The following is a 19,685-nucleotide window of genomic DNA, read 5'->3' as shown; positions in this document are numbered from 1 at the left end:
ATCTGTTTAATTCTAAAAATTAAGTGAAATCAGTTCTCCTGAGATCCTTTTCAAACCTTTGAAAACACTAATTTTTATTCCAGAAGTGAGGCAAGAATTTCAGATATTGACCTCTTGTAGTTCTTATTTTAAATTTCTGTACTACACAAAGATACTAAACTACAAGGGATAAGTTATAACTGCAATTAAAGTATTTTGTTAACTTAAAAGCAGGGTCGATGCCAGGATGGCATTAGCCTCTGAACTTTAAAGGAACTGACAAGATAATGAAACTGTAAATTCCTGAGAAAATACCAAAAGGGTAGTGTACCTCTTTAGAATTTCTTAACTATACTCTATACTCTAAAATATTAGTAAATTATTGAACACACACACATTATTCAAATTTTAAAAATATTTTAACATATTTGTTAGAAAAACACTTTGCTTTGTCTTAAAATTGCTTCTCTCTTTTAAAGATGATTCATAATAATGACTATCAATTATCCATAAATGTAAATCATATATATATCTCATGTCCTTCCTCTCTCTTCCTATCTGTATCTCGATTTTTCTCTATCTATACATTTTTAGGTATATTTAATTTAGGAAATAAACAGATACTTTTTACCATATATTCATTCATACATTTCATTCAATTCACATATTAATATTTGTACATTCATATTCAAAATTCTCATTGGATTTACAGACATAATCCTTTTGGAAAAATGATTGTGAATGGTCCCTATATCAGCATCTTAAGAGCAAATTTCACTGGTCAAACATTATTATTTCAATTTGAATTTTAAAAATTCATTGCAAAATCATGAGCAAATTATTTAGGGCTAAATATATATAGTCTTTAAACTCCTGTTAGTTATTAATTTAGGTCACATATATTTGTATATGCCTCTGTATTAGGCATTTTTCCAATATACTGTAGGAAAGGTTCATTAAAATGGCTCATTTTCTTTTCCTGGGGAAGGAAAATTTACCAATTTTGTTCTATGTTGATGTTGGTGTCATATTTAAGAATATTTGCTTAACTGTACAGTGGAAATGAGCCAAACAGGAATGGACAGCCCAGCACTTAGAGTTATCAAGCCAATAAGGGTAGGACCTGAGAAGGAATGACAGGAAAGGAGGGCTGACCAGAACCTTCTAAAACAAGGACCCTTGCCTATAATTGCAGGCGTTCACTTTCAAATGCCCCCTCTCTGTAAAGAGAGCTTTCATAATATTCTTCGTTTATGATCTTATACTGTAATAAACTTTTTCCTGCTGCTAATTTTATTCTGTGTCCACCTCTTCATTCTTTGAAGCACGAGACAACAGACCTGGGTATTGATTTAAAAAACAAAAAACAAAAACCTGCAACACTACCTACTTAGTAACACAGTTCTACCAATCAGAGAGAAAGATTCTCCTCTTAGGGTCCTGTTGTAGCCACTATTGCTACTACCATCACATGACTGATGAGGAGTGACTGACAGAACAAAGAAGGTGAAAAGACAAAGAAACAAAAGGGAGATTTCTGCATTCTGAGTGTTACGTATTCCCTTTTTCTGTTCCTCAAGCCAGAATTAGAAAGTTTCTCCTAGAGCTCTGTCTGTCCCAGGGCCCCCATTCAGTTTTCAAACTTCATCGAGATCAGGTCAAGGGATACTGGAGGGAGAAACAAAACAGACGGCACTTCAAATTCTTGTCTTCTTACCTAATATCCTTACAGTATTTACTTTCTGAGTCCTAGAATTGCTGCTTCTCACATTCTGTCAGTTTTTTATCTTTGCTCAGATGGGGAGTGTTAGAGTGTGCCTACTCCATCTTACCTGGTGTTGGAACTTTGCTCATCTCAGTTTACTTCTGGATCTGCAGGAGGTAGTCTCCTTTCTATTTCTGTTGTGTCTTTTTTTCTCTCAGACTCTACAGCTGCCCCTGATGTCTCTGTCTCCCATTCTGGTCTCTCATTTCTCAAGGCAGAAGTCCTATATAGGGCCTTCAATTTTTCACTCCGTTGGACATTCCACACTAATTTCTCACATAAGAGGAGGTAGGTACTCAGTATAACCTCAAATTCGTTGGAAGTCCAGTCTCCCCTAGGATAGCAGGATGGCTGAAAATTTATGCCCCACACTCTTTTCCAGCTCCCTTCTTCCCCATAGGGAAGCAAGGAGAGTACATCCGATACCATTATATTCTTATTCTGAAAGCTTTGCTCAAGATATGTTTGGGGAAGGAAATTTCAGAAGATAAAAATGCATTGTGTTATCACAGTTAAGTTTTTGCTGACCTGTGGGGGGCCACATAACTATTGGTGTCATTCCGCACTTTTCCCTTGCATTTCATTCCTCCTTCTGTAATGGTTAGACTGGACAGTTTTTTCAGTCTCCTTTCGCCAACTTGTGTCGACTCTCTCATCTAGGTGTTAACTGCAGAGATTGTTTCTGAGCTGCAAATCCACAATACTGCCTACCTGGAATCTGTGCTTGGCTATTTAATAAGCATGTATTAAATACGATTAAAGGATGATCTGTTGAATTCAGCATTTCATATCATCCTGAAAATGCTCCTTCCCACGGAAAAGGTCACCATGCTTCACTTTCTTGCTCAGACTTCTAATCTGTAATCAAAACTTGATTCAATCCACCAGCAAGGCTTGTTGATACTATCTCATATATCCATATGATAGATACTATATCTATGCTGACCATATCTCACTGTCTTCACTAAAACTATATACTACCAACCCTACTTATGTCTATTTTAAAAAATCCTGGGAAGTCTCATAGAATAATTATGGACTTTCCAGCCCCTGCTGGAGAAGGTAAATGTCTGTGAATTAAAGGCCCAACATCACAGTGATTCCACATGTGCCCTTCTTTGCCTTGTTAGAAGCAAAGTAAGGAGCATGGTGTCTAAAATAAGTTCTAGATTATATCTAGGAATCCCCTCATCAGAATTGCAAAACCTACTGAGTGCAAATTTCTAAGATCCTAATTTAAATAGATTGGATCATACTCTCATGGTTTATGGTTCTCCGAGTAGACTTAGTTCCAGTAGGGTATTTGGTTACATTTCCATGGAGTAGCCATAACTGAATCTTTCTGTTTCTTAGCCCTGATTAGTCTCACCAACATGAGAGTGTTGGTGCACTGTGGAAAGAGGTTTTTTTTTGAGGGGGGGAGGGCTGCAAAAAATTCAGAATTATGTACTAAATATTGAGTTTACATTATTCCTACATAAAGAGATTCAGGTGCTCCCGAGCCTACATGCTTTGTTAGCAGATACCCTCCCCACAAAGCTTCCTATAGTAGTTCTTCCACTTTGAATGCAAAGTGAGATATTTTCTCTTCTGGGTGACACATTTGAATTCAGGATCTCAATCACACTGATTTTCTATTATATGATTGTTTGAAAAAAGAGAGGCTTTCAAAGAAATGAAAGGGTTTATGATCTGAGGTCTGAAATTATCCTGACTCTGGACCTTGGAGACTCCTACTTAAGCACTGGCAGACCTTCACCTCCAAAGATATTCATCACAATGTCTTGTCAGTGGCTTGTTCTGAAATATAGCTAGATATTCTTTTCTTCCCCCAGAAATTAGATAATACCTTCAGAGTAGGAATACATTAGCTTATATTTTGGGTTCCAAGGTATGATTGATTTAAAGTAAAACATTAACCCCAATTTCCCCAGAATATTTTACTATTTGTAGCCAATGGAGCCAGGTGGAATTCATAAATTAATCTAGGTGGGCATCACATTAGCTTCATCTATTTAAAAAGAAAGGAGGCTTAGACATCTGGGTGACTCAGTAGGTTGAGCATCCTACTCTTGATTTCAGTTTAGGTCGTGATCTCATGGTTCATGAGATTGAGCCCTGTGTTGGGCTCCGTACTGACAGCACAGAGCCTACTTGGGATTCTGTCTCTCCCCCTTCCTCTGCCCCTCACCCACTTGTGTGCATGCACATATGCACTCTCTCTCTCTCTCTCTCTCTCTCTCTCTCTCTCTCTGTCTCTCTCTCTGTCAAAAATAAATAAATAAACTTAAAAAATTAAAAAAAGAGACTTCATAACATATAAAACTCAATGTCCTCAAAAGTTGAGGTAATATCTAATTTTCAATTGATAGCTTCAGAAGATGTTTAGATATCTCCAATTTAATAAACTCACAGTATGCCATATATCTGTGTCTGAGTCATAGAGTCTTGAAGAAAGCATTCTCTTCCAAAATTATTGTTATCGTCACAGTGATTTTCTCATGGTATTGTTGACTCTCATGTATGTTTAGAACCATAAACACATGACATCGTAAGTATAAAGTTTGAGTAATTATAATGAAAATAAACTTCTGGCTCAGAGGAATACTTTTAATAGTAGGTCCAGTTGAGAACTGTACCATTAGCCCACATATGTTAAAATGACTTTAAAATATAATCAGAATATATGGCTGATCTGAGTATGGTGTTACAGTTAAAGAAACAAATCCAGAAAGCAAACAGTACATTAAAAGAAGTCCCAAATTTCCTTGCATCCCTTGAGGAACATGAAATGAATCAAGTTAACTAACTAGAGCAGTTGTGTAAAACAATTTCTGTGTCCTCACCATTTTCTTGTGTACATAAATGACCACAGCATACAGCAGGTACTTAATGAATGTTAGACTCCTATTGCTTCTTTCTTGTGACCTTGACCTTTAATAATCTGATCATTAACTCCTCTTAGAAATGTCTTAGCTCAGATTGAGTTAACTGAAATATTTAAGAGTAATTAAAAAGGGATATTTATTCCTTTGGACCCCGTTTCTTTTGGCATATGACATTACAACAGCAGAATCTTATACAACTAAAAAGCATTTCTTTAGCTCTTTTGAGAACTGATCTTTTAAAGGGTCAGTATGACTACATGAATGTCTTTTCTGCTTATTGGTAAAAATTACATTTGTAAACAATGTTCTTTTCTCATTTTATGGCATCGATGGAAAAAATGTATGTAATCATCAGTCCTTTTGAAATTTTATAGGGAATGAACAATTTCTCCTAACCAGCAAGCATACTTCTTACTAATAAATAATAAAAATTTTGTAACTAATTATGCTTTCATTTATGCCTTCAACTAAGGGACATACAGAGCTAACTTTTGTGTTTAATGGCAGTAATTATGCTTAACCTACTTTTCTCTTACAATACTATTGTCTACCTTCACTTTTAAAAATGTGACACTTTTTACAGGATAATTTAATTAATGGATAATTATGGGATTATCAGTGTGTATATGTGTCTTGGAAATGGGTGGAAAGAATTAACTAATTAGTTAATTAGATGGCTACATAAAGCTAGTTATAGAAAATTTTATTCAAGTTTTTGGCTATGCTCCACTTAGCGATGTTCTTTCTATTCATGAATTTGTTTTTGGCACCTTTCCCCCAACTCTTTCATTCTGAAACAGAAGGACAATGTATAATGTTATTTTCATGTTAAATTATGTCATCTTTCAGGAAATTTTTCATGCATTTCAATTATAACTAAATCTAACTACATCACTTATTTGCTATCACAATATTGCAGCATGTCAGGAAAACATTTACTGGGATAGGCAATTGTTGAAAATATTAAGGGTCAGAAGAAAACATAAGGAAAAGTCTTTGGGATTAGAGCTAGGTTAAGAGTTCTAAGTTGTGATATCAATATTGTGATCTGTTAAAAATCAAAAAAGATAAATTAAGCTTCATCAAAATTAAAAAAAATTATTCTGTGAAAGACACTATCAAGAAGATAAAGAATCAAACTATATACTAGGATAAAGCATTTGCAAAACACATCCAACTAAGGTCTCGTATACAAACTACAAAAAGAACTCTAAAAATCCAACAATTAAAAAAAAGAAATCTAATCATGTAATGGGCAAAGGACTTGAACAGATATTTCACAATAGAAAGGGTATGCATGGCAAGTGCATGAAGATATTCTCAACATCATTAGCTATTAGGAAATGGAAATTAAAACCACAAGGATGTATCATTAAACATTTATTAGAAGGGTGAAAAAAATAATGATAATACCAAAAGCTGGTGAGCATGTGGAGAAATTGGATCTTGCATATATTACATGTAGGAATGTAAAATAGAAGAGCCATTCTGGGAAACAGTTGGGCAGTTTCTTTCAAAACTAAATATACACTTTCAGTATGATTCAACAATCATACTCTATGACATTTATCCCAGAGGAAGTAGACACTTATGTTCACACTGAAACCTATACACAATTGTTCATAGCAGCTTTATTTATAATAATCTAAAACTTGAAATAACCCAAGTGTCCTTTGATAGGTGAATTGTTAAGCCAACTTTTGGACAATGGAATACCATACAATGAAATACTACTCAGCAATAAAAGGTACTGATGCATGTGAAAACCTGGAGAGATCTCAAATGCATTATGCATAATGAAAAAAATTCTCAAAAAGTTATATACTGTATGATTCATTTCTTTAAATGTTCTCACAAGGAGAAAAATATTGCTGAGATGAACTCTTCTTGGAGGATATCCCTAACGTCACTTTTTCATTCATTCTCCTTATCCTGCTTTGCTTGATTTCATGAAGTTTCACCACGTTTCAGAATTTTACCTTAAGGCTTCTCATGTTTGGGAAACTTTGCAGGCCATAGTCCGTAGACTTATTTGAATTCCCATGGTGGGGAATCTTTTTCTAGGTCTGGGAGAAATCGGAAAATGTCCCTCAGTATTTCCCCAAATTTGGCTCATGTGTATACATTTAACATTAACTTAAGAAATGTATGCTGAGAGTCTATTATAATTCAGATACTGTTATAAAATACTGAAACCAGCATTATTAGAGCAGAAACTTTCCTGTTAGAGAATTCAAAACCTAAAGGCATACTCAGAAGTAAATTATTACTTATTGTATCCTTTAATAAGTATTATCATGTTCAGTGAAGGTACTGCTGCAGTAATGGGCAGAGCAGGGGAAGGAAGACAAGAATCACAGAGAAAACCAAAGGAAACCGTTGCCTTTTCCACAATTTTCATATGCCATCCCTGACACCTAGAACAGCAAAGCACAGATATTTCTTAAATAACTTTAGAATATGAGCAAGTACACCTTGTATTTTCAGCAGGCTTATGTGATCTTTTCACAATGAAACACTATTACCAAAAACAATTTCCCCTATGGTGTTGGTGGAAGAATACAAACTATCTATCTGTCCCAGTCAGAATTAAGGGTGTGCATATATTTTATAAACTTGAAGAAATGGCCAAGATAATTCTGGCTTCTTGTCTGTACTAGTCTGAATCCACAGTGAATTCTGAACTTGATTTATTATAATGCAAGTATAACCGTTGAAAGGTAGAGATTTGTTTTAGTTCTTGTACCTTTCCAATAAACCAAGGCTTCCTGTTTTTCATGGGATTGAAATTTATTTATTTATTTATTTTTTTCAACGTTTATTTATTTTTGGGACAGAGAGAGACAGAGCATGAACGGGGGAGGGGCAGAGAGAGAGGGAGACACAGAATCGTAAACAGGCTCCAGGCTCTGAGCCATCAGCCCAGAGCCTGACGCGGGGCTCGAACCCACGGACCGCGAGATCGTGACCTGGTTGAAGTCGGACGCTTAACCGACTGCGCCACCCAGGCGCCCCGTATGGGATTGAAATTTAAATCAGACAATGGAAGTAAAGGGCTGCATCAATAGCTCTTAGATTGCAGAAAATACTTGCTAAATATAATTCATTTAAATAGCTTTGGAGCAAAATGTCAGAGTACAACTCTTGTGTATAGAACTTAAAATAATAAACCAGAAAGCTCATGTTTTGGGAGATGAACTAAAAAATAAGTTCTATAAAATTAATAATAGAAAAATATACCAATCATATTTTAACCTTAACTAGCATTTTCAAAGAATAAAACATATTACAAGAAATTACTTTTGGCCCCTTTTAAAATCACAAAGTATCAAAAACTCTTAACCCTGTCCTGTCTCTACAGTCATGAATTCTGGAAATTCTCATTTTTATCACAACATCTTCAATTCTCTCTCTTCCTCTCTTCCTTTTTTCTCTCTCACAACTGGTCCTCGGCAATATCTTTAAACTTGCGATTCTTTAACTCATCTCTTTTCTTCTGTTACCCTTTATTGTATTCTCTTTCTCCCTGTGACTCTTAAGGGTTGGTACCTTCCAAGTTAGAGTCTAAAGTATTTTCTTACTCAAATCTCTCTCCATTAGTTATCACATTCATCTTCACACCTTCAATTCTAACTTTCATAGAGAAGACCTAGGTAAGTCTAGGATAAGAAAATCAGTATCTCATCTGAGAATAATTTATTCCCTTGATTGTAAGGATTAATTATCTGAACAATTCATTCTAAAAGAGGACAACCGTTCTCTCCTTTAGGTTATATAACTTTCAGATCTTTAACTCTTTCCCTAATGACGTTTTATTCTGACATTTGATTGCATATCCCCAGTTACCTCATGCATTTTTCCATCCAGTTGTATTTTGGCATCTGTCAATTAAGACCAGCATTATTCCTAATGTTTCCCTGAAATCAGCCCCTCTTTCTGATTTTTCTGTTATTTTACCTGTCTCTCCTAATCATCCAAGACAAAAATGTGGACTCATCTTTGATTCAATTTTCTTCATCTTTTTAGCAGTTGCCTTTTCTCAACTACTATTGGTGATTTTCCATTTCAAAAAATTTTTATTACTTTTTATTCTGAACAGTTTGGCTACTATAAACTCTTCTCTAAAATTCTAGTGTTTTTCAATTATTCTCCCTTCCCTATTCTCTTACTCTCCAGTTTATCTTGGATATGTTTCTCCCGCTATCCAAAAGTAGAGCGTTTTTAAGAAACATTCTGTAAGCTGAAATGGAATAAAATAAAGAAGCAATTACATTTAATTTATATGGAAAAATTTTTGTGAGCATTCCCAGAACCCAAAAATAACTTGTCTTAGGCTTTCCTGATACCTTAGGACACATGTTACTAAAAGCACAAAAGAAATTGAGATAAAGCACAGATGCTCACAGACACAGTTCAAAGATCTGGCAGCTTGATGCTGAGATGCTGAGTGTAGCTCTGGGGAAGGAGCTTGGTGCGGTCACTCTCATGGTTGGGGGTATGTGCTGCCTCTATAAGGGCTCTCCATAAAACAGATGCTGAATGCTATTTTCATTTTCTTTTCTTTCTGTCTCTTTCTCTCTCTCTTTTTTTTTTTTTTTTGAGAGACAGAGAGAGAGAGAGCGCACATGTGAGTGAGGAGGGAAAGAGAGAGAGAATCTTAAGCAGGCTCCAAGCCCAGCACAGAGCCTAAAGGGGCTCAGTCTCATGACTATGAGATCAGGAACTGAGTCAAGGTCAAGATGCAGATGCTTAACCAGTTCAGCCATCAAGGCACCCCTATTTTCATTTTTTGCCCGTTTTCATAATAGTAAAAATGCTCTTCAGATATCTTTCAGTTAGAAAAACAAAACACCAAAAAACAGGTACTAATGCAGTCTTCCATAAAAGTGAAGTAGTGTATGTAAACTTTCGAAAAGCAGGGGATATCTTTATTCATGCTAGATTTATTTTCCTTAGTAAAACCTCTTATCATTTCCCTAGCACTCAAAGACAGTGACTAACCAACAGGGCCAACTCATGGCCATGTGCAGTCCCACAAGGCTCCATGCTAAGAAGGGACCCACACCTGGTTTAATGCTTTGCTATAGCTGTCTGGAAATTCTTGATCACATTTTAACAAGGGGCTGTGCATTTTTATGTTTCCCTGGGCTCTGTAAATCATTGTAGTCCACCTGACTCCCAATGATGGTGAATAAATTTGATACCAGCTTCCCACCTAAAAGTTCAGGCCTTTCACACACAGTACCTTCTCAGCCCTAATGACCTTTCTTCCCGTATTCTTCAGTGAAGCCGGGTTGCGGGTTACATTCCATACACATCGATTTATTTTCTACTTTTGCAGGTTACTACTACTTGATGTAGTCTCAGATCTGCCCCTCAAAATTTTACTCACATTCTCTTTTCCTCTCCTTTACCTCCTTATTTTTATTTTTTGAGTTCTGACACAGTTGACTATATCTCTCCTCTAAAATTTATTGTACTGTTTATTTGTTCTTAGAGAAAATATTTATTATGTTTCCTTTAATTTTTCTTTCAGTAAATGTTATCTCCTTGAAGATAAGGATAATCATTATTATTAATGTATTACATACAGTGTTTAACATATATAATATATGCAATGTGATAAAAAGTTTACTAATATAGCTAATTAACTATTTTGTGCCAAAAATAAAAATACCTTTCAGTTTGGTACTCCTTATATTATAAATTAAAATATACACACACACATACACACACACACATATGTTTGGCTCTCCTGATTCCCCAACTATATAGTTTTTGCTTCTGAGTGGAATGGGGAAAGGGCAGAAATCCAGGCCACAATAAATTCAGCAATAGGGACTTGAAATATAAAGAAAAAATGGAGAGAAAAGAAAAGCAGAGAGGAAAAAAAATGGGACTAGGGACACAAACATATCAATTCTGCTGATTAACACGTTCCCTGGTTGTAATCGCTACCCTCTCTGACATTCCAGAAAGGTGATATATCATTTGAGTGCTTGGTCTAGAACAGAAAAAAGAGAATTTAGGAAATAAAGCTGGAGATGATGTAGCTAGCCTCCAGCATTTTGTTTATGAGAATATCCATTCGTGTCTGCTTGGGCTTGTTGAATAATATCCATTCTGTTCTTGAGCAATAGATCAAGCAATGAAAATTTGTTGTATTAGTCCTTTCAGGTTTTCCACAGATTCTAGAATATCTGGAAACTTAATAGTGTAAGGTAGTTATATTTATCAAAATTTTGTTATGTATAACAGTTCTATTACTTTGATTTAATTTTTTGCGATGTCAAATAAAGATCAGATAATGGAAGAAAAAAGATAGAGTGAAGAATTAGGACAAGAAAAAGAACAAAAATATAGTGAGGAAGTACATTTTCTAGCTGAAGTGAAATTCAGATATCATCCAAATTAGCTCAGTCACTTAATGTCCCAGTTATCCTCATTCTTCATTCACTACTTTTTTGTACCATGATTGTTTAAATAGATGCCATTTAACTTTTAGAAAAAAAAACAGCAACTGAAAGCCAAGCTTAAGCTTTTATCATAGTTTTGTTTAAACTATTCCTATCAAATGACTGTCCTCCTTCTACCAGTTAGAAAACAGTATTGGTGTGTGCATGGAATATAGTATCACATGTAAAGAAGCAAACTAAATTATTTATGAAGAGTGTTTACTTGTACCTATGAAGATCCTATATAATCATCAGTGTTTTTAGTTGATTCTTCCAGTCAATAGATATTACCTTGGCGATGCAAAAAGCTTCAGCAAGAAGCATGCTGGTTTTCAGGGGCAATTAAACTGTCCCCTTTGAAAATGCTAGGGAAGAAATACTGAGGCACTGAAGAATGTTAACCCTGGAAAAGACTATGGAAATTGCCTAATTTTTCCTCCAAATTTACTAATAAGTGATAAAATATGAATATATACAGTTTTGCCTTCTACTTCCCACTACTTACACCTCACTTCTGTTTCTTTTTTCTAATTGCCTCATTATGTTCAAGACAATGTTAAATAATAATGGTGACAGATATATATAAATGAACATATGCACACATGTATTTTTATGTATTTATTAATAATTCTATAAGATACCATTTCAACATCTATTGAGACATTTTTCTCCTTTAGCCTATTAACATTATACTAATTGTATCACATTGATTTAGTAGAGTTTCAATATTTTCTAAATCTGTTGTGCCCTATTCCCTTTTTTATTAGTGACTATTAGAAGCCAACAGTTTTAGACATCTATCAGCCCATAGTTCCATTCCTGGACCATTGAGAATATTGCCTAATGCCAAAACCTACAAGGATGAGCCAAGCCACTACTGAGCATCTTGGACCTTTGATCTTCTTGGTTTCAATGACATTTTCGTCCATTACTCGTCAGCCATAAACCCTAACTTTGTTATCACCAATAAGAGCACCTCATTCAAAATCTTGACTTACACCTTATGATTGTCCTATTTTCCATTATTTTTTCAGCTCAATATTCCTGTCTAGAATTTCTTCAACCTCAATGAGAATCCCTGTTCTCTAACCTACTGGCTTTAATTATTCATCTTTTCCTCTGTCCATAATACTTAATGTTTTGTGTTTTCCTGACTCATCTTAGATTCCATGATCCATCATTGCAACGAGTATCTTATAAATGCCATTGAATCCTGTATCCCTTTAAAATATTTGCCTGGGAAAACATCAGTTCTCATAAATCCCAAGTATTTAATTTTTAAAGAGATTTCTTATGTTTATTTATTTTTGAGAGAAAGAGAGAGTGGGAGAGTGGCAGAGAGAGAGGGAGACAGAGGAACTGAAGCAGGCCCCATGTTGACAGGAACTGGAGTGGGGCTCCAACTCACAAACTGCGAGATCAGGATCTTAGCCAAAGTCAGACGTTTAACCGACTTAGCCACCCAGGTGCCCCATCAATTATTAAATGCACATACATATACATAAAGAATGTCTTTTTAAGAGCATTTGCATATATTGAGTGGACATTAAGTTTAGGAACACACATTTCAAATGGGTACCCGCACTATCCAACAATCCTACTGTATATTCAAAGAATATTTACCATCCTAAATAGTAATTCAATACTTCTTTCTATCCTACTTTACTACTTACTTTCTCCTCAATCTCAGCCAATAATCTAGCTTCTTCCATTTGAAAAGTATACTAAAAAGAAACTGTCTCATTTTAGAACCCTGACTATTGGAAATCCCCCTCTTTCAGTGAATGTTTCTGTTGTGATCTCAGACAACTTAGTTTCTCAAATATGCATGGGATCCTACAAATGCTTGCCACTAAAGGAATTTGTCCTGAAATGTTCCATTTCCCTGCATCATTAATATTCCCTCTCTCTGGGATTATTCTCATCAACTGCTATAACAGATCCTGTTTTAAAACAAACTAATCGGAACTCAAAACAACAACATATTACTTCCATATTCTTTAGTTTTCCCTTCCCAATTTCCTTTTTTCTATTTATTTATTACAAAAGTTTTGAAAGTTAGTTGTCTGAACTAATTGAGCTTGTTTCCTTATATCTCATTTTCACTTTAACCCAGTTCTTATCCAAACAATAATTGAAACTACTCAGGTGAAGGTCATCAACATTTTCCATCTCCTGAAATCCACCGTTCTTCATGTGACATTTTTGATAAACCTCTCCTTTTGATATACTTCCTTCTATGGACTCTATGATGACACTGTCTCCTAATTATCTTCTTTTCCTTCTCAGTCTTTTGTTGTTATTGTTGTCATTGTTATCCATACATCCTTTCACTAATCTCTAGAAGGAGCACTGCTCCCTCCCCCACCCCCCATCCCAGATCTTGTCCTCAATCCTTTTCTCCTCTCTATTTGTACTTTCTTCCTAGATAAGCTACTTTAGTCCTATGGGCATTATATTCCAATTATTTGTAATGACATAAAAATATCAATACTTAGATTTCATCTTCCCTGAGCTCCAGCTTCACATACTCAATTGCCAGTTTGATAGCTCAATATTAGAAAACAACACGGAACACTGTGTTCCGATCTCAAAGATCGACTCCTACAGTTTCCCCAAACTCAATGAATTTTTTTTCTGTTGATTTCACTTGAATTCATTCCCTTGTAATCGGTAAGAGAGGAACACATACCAAAAATTTATAATATTTTGTTGACTCTGAATATCTGTGCCCTGAGAATGCTTTGTCATTTACCTCAGATATACTCAAGATGAATCGCTAAGTAGTGGGTAATGCTTACAACTGTCACATAACCAACACGGGTCCCTTAATTTAATTTTACTGAGTAATTTTTACATATCTAGTCTACAAAAACTCTGATGACATATTCTGAATGTTAACAAATATAGAGTTCAATAAACATCAACACACTTTTTCCCTCAAAAGTTATCAAGGTTGTAAACAGAATGGTGTCCTAGGAAATGTCTCATTGAAGAAAGAATAACTGGAAATGGTGGGATGAATAAATTGTGATAGGAAATACTGGAGAGAGGAACAGATGGTTACAAAGCTATTGAATCCAGGAGTGAGATCACAAAGACATTTCTCAAAGATGTGGTAATTACTTATCCCTTCCTTTGGTTAATAATCCTTCACTGAGTTTCTACTATTTCTGTCAAAATGTGCTACTCAAATTGTGCTACCAAGGACAAGGTTTGATGTTTGGCAAAAATGAAACATCTTTTTATTTTTTTGTAATTAGTAGAGGGCATCAAGCTGGGGTGGAGGCGAATTTACTGTGTTGGGAGTCTTATATTTCCTGTTTCCTAAATAGAGATGTATTGGGGTTGATGGTGATGAAATTCTGCCTTCTAGAGTAAGATCTCACCAGGCTGTGGAAAGAGATTGGGGGACTAGCAAACACCCTCTTCTACACCTCAAGTATGTCATCCTGAAACCCCAGCAAAATTATATTACTTGTTTGCAGAACTTGTCTTTTTTCAAGCCAGAATGCTGGGTCTAATGTCTATATCTGAAATACAATTTATTATGCCATCAGCATTATCTAGCTACATTGCTCAGTGGTTACATAATAATGACTAAGCATCCCATATACACAGTTGCACCAGGACTATATAAAGATGGTCTGTCTGTAGGCTTGCATAAGTGTTATTTATAAGGTCTAGAAGCAACTGATCATGGCATTCCTTGGCAGGGCTCCCCTTAGCTAAGCATTTCAGAAATACACAAATAAACAATTAGGACACAGGTACTAAATTAATGCTCAGCAAAGCAAAGATTGAAAAATATGTATAGGATATACCTATATCTATCTATCTATATCTATCTATCTATCTATCTATCTACTTTAAAGCAGATATATTCAAAGCATGTTTATTCTCTTAATGTGGTGTTATGAGGATTAGAGACAGGATATGCTGAAGGGAAACTTTTATATCTTGAAAGACAGGAAGTAGAAATGCAAATTTTGAGACTAGTGCTGCTTGTTTAGATTTAAACATATTTCATTCTAATGTATCTGCAAGTTTGAATTAGAAACTCTTACTGAACTTTGATTGCATGACTATAAAACTGATTTATTAATAGATATAAGAATCAATAACTCCTTTTCACATAAGAACAAATAATATGTGTGAATATCTGAGTGCTATACTTTATGTTTGGAGATCTGACTGCAAACAGTCATACATCTAGAAAGTATTTTAAGTGCTGGAATATGCCATTCAATTACAGAATTAGTTAGTATTGTGAAAGACCAAAAAAAGGAAGAGAATTCTCCATTGAGAATAATCTAAATAGTTTCTTCTTTATTTTTTATTCAACGAAATAGTAAAGTACCCAAAACTTTGAAAAATATTTGGCTTTTCTTATTTTTTATTTTTTAATGGTAAAAAATTTAGTAATAATAGCATGGGTACCACCAATATCAAAAATACTTGGTATATAATAAATAACTAATAAGCAAAAGATTATTTCCATTTTTCTTATTAAATAACATTTCAGGGAAGTTTCCACATACACACACTAAAATCTCCTCTATCTCCTTCTCTGTCTCTGCTCTCTCTCTCTCTCTCCCTCTCTCTATCTCTTTCACACACACACACACACACACACACACACACACACACACACACACACAGTATAGGACGAAGCCAGATATTCTGGCACTCATGTCCTGGCAGACTGAATCAAGGACTGTGATCCCAAGGCCAACTCATACATCATGTCAGGTTAGCATTCTATGGGTGTCCTGAATTAGGAAGAAAACATGCAGTCTATCACCATATCTAATTAAGACTGAAAAGTTTTCAGACATGGTATCTCCTCAGCGGTAAATCTATTTTTAGTACTATGTTTTTAAATAGAAAAATGTGTGTTGAATCAATTCAAATGCTTTTTCATTAAAAATATAACAATAATTTCTCTACCTTGACATTGTGATAGAATCAATTATATAAAAAGAGTCAATCTATAAAATGTTTTTAATTTTAAAAAGTGAACTGTACTTGAACATGGTGTTTTACTGTTGAAGTACCTTCAAAATTCAGTTTGGTAGTATTTTAGATAACAATATTTTCATCAACCAAATTTGTTTGGTCAGTAGCTTTCTGTTTTTGACTGTACTATCTTGTTTTAATGTCAGCATTGTATCAGCATTATAATTAGCTTCACAAAATTAACATTCCATGACATAGGTAGTAAATAAACACTGGATTATTTGTTCAACCTCTTTCCACTGAACCACTCTATGACTTTAGAAATGGGTATCGATAACCCTATTTGTTTTATTTATTTATTTATTTATTTATTTATTTATTTATTTATTTATTTTAAATTTTCTCTTTCAACGTTTATTTATTTTTTGGGGGACAGAGAGAGACAGAGCATGAACGGGGGAGGGGCAGAGAGAGAGGGAGACACAGAATCGGAAACAGGCTCCAGGCTCTGAGCCATCAGCCCAGAGCCCGACGCGGGGCTCAAACTCACGGACCGCGAGATCTTGACCCAGCTGAAGTCGGTCGCTTAACGGACTGCGCCACCCAGGCGCCCCTCCCTATTTGTTTTAGATCACTTATCTCTGTCCATCACTTTTTAGGTCAAGAGTGGTCCATTCAGATTCTCCCTACTGAAAACTTAGAAATGGGATTAAAAACAGTTTTCCTAGTTTCTCGAAATTAAGATAAATAAATTCAGGAGCTGAGACTTCAGTATTGAGGTAGAAAACAGTGGTCTTCAGATGGTTGCCTGTGTAAAGACAATATTTTCCAACCTCCATTACAGCAGATGTGACCTTACACTAAATTCTCATCATTGAAATGTTTGTCTTGGTCTTAAGACATTATGTGACCCCATCCTGCCGTGCATCTCATGGAACTTAAAAATACCTACAATCCAGCCTAAACTGCTGAAAACAAAATCAGAGGGTATACAAAAATCAGAATTTAGAAAGGATCTGAGTCTTTGAATGACTGCCGAATTGGGCTGCTTAAACTTTTATATCTGAGAGAAAAAAAAAATCTTTTTTCTAAGCTTCTTTACTTTAGGCCTCTTTTTTAAAATAGCAGCTTAGCCTTTATACTAAGTAGGCCAAGCATATGAAGTAGTAAATATTATTAGTTAAGAGAGTAGAAAATGAAGTGGACTGAGAAAGACACAGAAGTTGGACTGAGAGAGACATACCATCCAGAGGGATAATCTAAGAAATTAGTACTAACTTCCATTTTTCCTGCTTCTTACATAATTTTTGATTCTGGAAGTAAGTTTACTCTAATAGAATGGTTTCCCAGTTAGGCTGTGTAGGTTATAGGAAGTGCCTTTTTTTCATTTAAGCTAGATTGACGTCTCCTTCCAAAAAAGTCATTACTAACTCAATATTTGATCCAAAGCCTACGTTGCAACTAACATACCCAGAACCATGTTTGGATGGAAAGTAGGATAAAGTTTCCTGGCATGTGAAATGGGCTCCAAATGTGCATTAACCAAGTAATTTTCTACTACCTTTGCATCCAGATGATATGCTCTAATAAAATAACATTTTAGGAGACTTACAAGCCAAATATAATCAAATTGTTTTGATTAGATTTCTACATGGTAGAAATGAGTACAATTGAAGTCCAAAGTTACTTTGGCTAGAAATAGAAGAAAAGTAGATCAATGCTCTAAAATCACTGAGATCCAAATTAATTAGATTGATAATAATTAAAATAATAATGGCAGTTTACCTCCATGATTTCTGGGATTCAAGTTATTTATATGCATTGTCTTACTTAATTTTTGCACACATTCAAAACTGTAGATTATTTTATCATCCCTCTTATTCCTCTGAGCGAACTGAGGTCTAGAATGTTAAGATATTTGTCTAAAGAAATGGATTTGATTCCAGTTCTGCTTTGTGCAACAATAACTACATTTTTAACCACTATACTATATTGGACATTATCAAGAAATTGACAATGTGCTTCGCTGAACTGTATTGGCTAAATTCTCTACTTCCATTTTTGCCTGCAGTATTGAGTGATTCAAAGCTGAAAATTAGTGAAATCATAGAGAGATGAAATAATAGGACCCCAACCACTTTCTGTAAGTATGTTGAAATCCACATAGAGAATGTGGAGATTAATTCACATTCTATTAGTAAAGCACATTCTACCACTTTGCCTTGTACAAGGCTATTTTGAAATGTTTCTTCTGGTCTAGCTAATTGTTTTCCATACAGATCTCTAGACTAAAGTTACTAAAGATCACAGAGGCGCCTGGGTAGCTCAGTCAGCTAACTGTCTGATGTCAGCTCAGGCCATGATCTCACAGTTCATGAATTTGAGCCCACATCAGGCTCTGTGCTGACAGTTCGGAGCCTGGAACCTGCTCAGACTCTGTGTCTCAACCTTTTCTGTTTGCCCCTCCCCTGCTCGTGCTGTGTCTCTCTAGCTCTCTCAAAAATAAACATTAAAAAAATGAAAGGTATTAAAGATCACTAAAAGAAGTTTTCAAGTACTGCAATTTTTATCCAATTAAAAAACAAACCCAAATATTGAAAACTGCTGAGGCTAGAGGTTTTTTTTTAAGTTTTTATTTAAATTCCAGCCAGTTAATATACAGTGTAATATTAGTTTCAGGTGTACAGTTGCAAACAACATTCAGTGCTCATCATGACAAATGCACTCCTTAATCCCCATCACCTATTTTACCCATTCCCTACACCCCCACCTTCCCTCTGGGAGCCATCAGTTTGTTCTCTATAGTTCAGAGTCCGTTCCTGGTTTGCCTCTGTGTATCTCCCCCCCGCTTTTCTCATTGTTTTGTTTCCTAAATTCCACATATGGGTGAAATCATATAATACTTGTCTTTTTCGGACTGACTTCACATAGCATAATACTCTCTAGCTCTATCCACATCATTGCAAATGGAAGAGACTAGATCTTAACATAACTAGGTATTTATAAGAGGGTACAAAAATACTGATTTGAAGGGGCACATGCCTCCTGATGTTTATAGCAGCATTATCAAAAATAGTCACATTACGGAAACAGGTGAAATGTCCATCACCTGATGAATGGATAAAGAAGATATGGTGTAAAAAATATATATATGTATATATACATGTATATATACACATATAATGGAAAATTACTCAGCCATAAAAAAGAATGAAATCTTGTCATTTGCAATGACATGGATGGATATATCTATATATCGATATCTATCTATCTATATATATCTATCGAGATTTCATACCAAAGTTTGAATAGTCATTGAGATGATAATAGATGGATAGTGAGTAGTTCATCACAGGGATGGTTTTAATTTACAGTAGGGTAGAAAATAAAAGTTCTAGAAATAGGGTAGGAATTACCATGTTTGAATGCAGGAAGTTGTATGTATTTAGGGTAGTTAATGGTACTATGTGTAATAGAAATAGTGGTTATATCACTTTTGTATTTACTATTTTTATCATTATATTGCTAGATCTAATTATTAATCCTAAGCAACATTTTGCTTAGCTGATTATACCCTACCCTTGGGTGTGTGTGTATATATGTGTGTGTGTGTGTGTGTGTGTGTGTAGGTACATATAT

The sequence above is a fragment of the Herpailurus yagouaroundi genome, unplaced genomic scaffold (genome assembly GCF_014898765.1).
Source record: "Herpailurus yagouaroundi ecotype Mexico unplaced genomic scaffold, PumYag 77, whole genome shotgun sequence".
Taxonomy (NCBI): Eukaryota; Metazoa; Chordata; class Mammalia; order Carnivora; family Felidae; genus Herpailurus; species Herpailurus yagouaroundi.
Note: the sequence above shows the minus strand (reverse complement) of the source record.